Below are 2756 nucleotides of genomic sequence, written 5' to 3' on the forward strand. Positions count from 1 at the left end.
TTCTTAACTTTTCCCCATGCATGTGCTTGGTGGTCTTAATGGTTTAAGAGGTTGGGGTTTCTAGCATTTAGCACTTATTGGCCATGCAAGACCATAAAGTTGGAAACTCTGTGGTCAATATCGATATTTAGGACTTGGATCTGCATTTTTGTAACGCCCGTGTTTCTAGTCTAGGCATTAATGATGATGTAATAGTGTAGGTTAACCTTTGTAACCCGTTTTGAAATAATAAAAATGTATTATTTGAGTATTATGTGTTTTATGCTTAATTGTTGTGATTTAAATAAATTAAGGGTGCGTTTGGTACAGAGAAATGGAATTGCAACAGATAATGGAACTGCAGAGAAAGAGAATTAAGCTAGAGAAAGAGAATTGATTACATTGTTTGGTAGAACTGAGAATCCACTAGAGAAATGTTGTTGAGAATCCTTATTCTTCCTTATTCTTATTAGTGTTGATTTTATTTTTGTTAGGTTTAAGTCTGACGAGAATAATATTCTACAACTAGCAATTCATTTATTTTCAAACCGACCCTCTTGTTTGGTTGTATTAAGCAGTGAAATGGAAATGTTTTTTACCTTGTTTATTTCCTTTTAAACAACATTTTTTTATAAAGTTACAAATAGATCCAAACTAAAGAAATATTATCACACCACATAATAAATACAATATATCAACAAGAAAAATGAAATAATAATATATTTGTTCAATCATTAAACATAATATCAACACCACATAAAGAATAATGAAGTTTACATAAAAACATGGAATAAATTAATTGTTGGCACGCCTTGCACTCCAATCAGTAAACATAGTATTAGCAAGAAGATCTTGACGGTCAGTCCATCCTTGCGATGTCTCTATGGTTGAAATAATGTTGTCATGTTCATCTCCAAATTGTGTGTGATTTGCTGGGATTTCTTGATCAAGGGGGTCTTCGGTCATGGTTGTACGTATGAAATTATGCATCAAACAACATGCAATGATTATGCATGGCATAGATTCTATTGGATGGTATGCATTATCATGTAAAATAGCTCATCTAGATTTGATCAATCCAAAACATCGTTTTATTACGTTCCTTGTTGATGAGTGTCTCATGTTATATAACTCTTTAGCATTTGTAGGTGATCGAGACCAATCATTAAGATGGTAACGTTGTCTGCGATAAGGTGTTAAAAAACCTTCACCATTTGTATAACCCGCATCACAAAGGTAGTATGTGCCTACAATAGATTCTACATATTTAGTTAGACTGTATTGATAATAATATTATGTAGCTCTATGTTTTATGTATATCATACCATGAGGTATTTTAAGACCATGTGGTCTACTAATAGCATCTCGGAGTACTCGACTATCTGTTGCGGAACCCTCCCATCCCGCTAGTACATATATAAATTGAAGATCTCTCGAACACACTCCCAGTACGTTAGTACAAATCTCACCCTTGCGTGTTCGATAAGGTTTTCTGTTTGCTGCAAGGACTTTAACTTTGATATATGTTCCATCTAATGCTCCTAAGCAACCCTGTAAATAAAACAAATTATTTATTAATATTGGAATTAAATAAATTTATATTAATTAATAACTAACCTTAAACCACCTCCACCTCTCGTTGGTTTCACCATCAGGTATTGGCACGGGTTTCTTGTAGAACTCTTTATGTAATCGACATACCGCATCTAAGACTAACTTGAAATATCGACTTATAGTTTCACCTGACTGTTTGAATCTTTCTACTATAATCCTATTTTTTTCGTTATGTGCAAGTACATGTAAGAACATAGCAACTTGCTCGTCAACTAACATGTTTTTGCTATTTTTCAACCCTCCTCTTTGTTCAAGCATGTCACATAGTCTTGTAAATGCATTTCTATTCATTCTTATGTTAACCACACTTGTTTTGTCACTTTTATAAACCATATCGTGAATACTATCACGTCGATTATGGTAACTCATTAAGTATTTTTCCCGTAATATTGTAGCCTTTTCTAAACGGTTCATAGCAAAATCATACATCATCCACCAACGAATCATAACATACATTGCATAAAATGCTCTTACGGCGGATGTCATAACATTTTGTCTATTTCGTACAATCCGTTGTTGCAGAGGTGTTCGTGTCATCTACATATATACAAACAATGAAGAGTTAGGACAAAAAAACTAAAAAAAATAATGCTTTAATATATTACAAAAATCCTAACAGCCACTGTTTGGAGTTGCATAACTCAGCCAAAACCAAACCAAATAAGCTATTTCTTGAGTCTAATATGTAGACAAGACAGAGGACTACAACCGATAAAAAGTATCACCTCATTCCGAGCTCGTATGAAGATTTTATAATGTTTCAAAGTTGGATAAAAAAGCTAAAAAAAAGGCTAAAATGTTGTACAAAAATTCTAACAGCCATTGTTTGGAGCTACATAACTCAGCCAAAACCAAACCAAATAAGCTGTTTCTTGAGCCTAATACGTAGACAAGACAGAGGACTACAATCGAGAAAAAATTTCACCTTATTCCGAGCTCGTGTGAAGATTTTATAATGTTTCAAAGTTGGATAAAAAAGCTAAAAAAATGCTGAAATATTGTACAAAAGTTCTAACAGCCACTATTTGGAGCTACATAACTCAGCCAAAACCAAATCAAATAAGCTGTTTCTTGAGCCTAATACGTAAACAAGACAGAGGACTACAATCTGGGAAAAAAATCGTCTCATTCCGAGCTCGTATGAAGATTTTATGAAGTTTCAA

Source organism: Lactuca virosa, chromosome 8 (assembly GCF_052849685.1).
Source record: "Lactuca virosa cultivar CGN04683 chromosome 8, Lactuca_virosa_CGN04683_v6, whole genome shotgun sequence".
Taxonomy (NCBI): domain Eukaryota; kingdom Viridiplantae; phylum Streptophyta; class Magnoliopsida; order Asterales; family Asteraceae; genus Lactuca; species Lactuca virosa.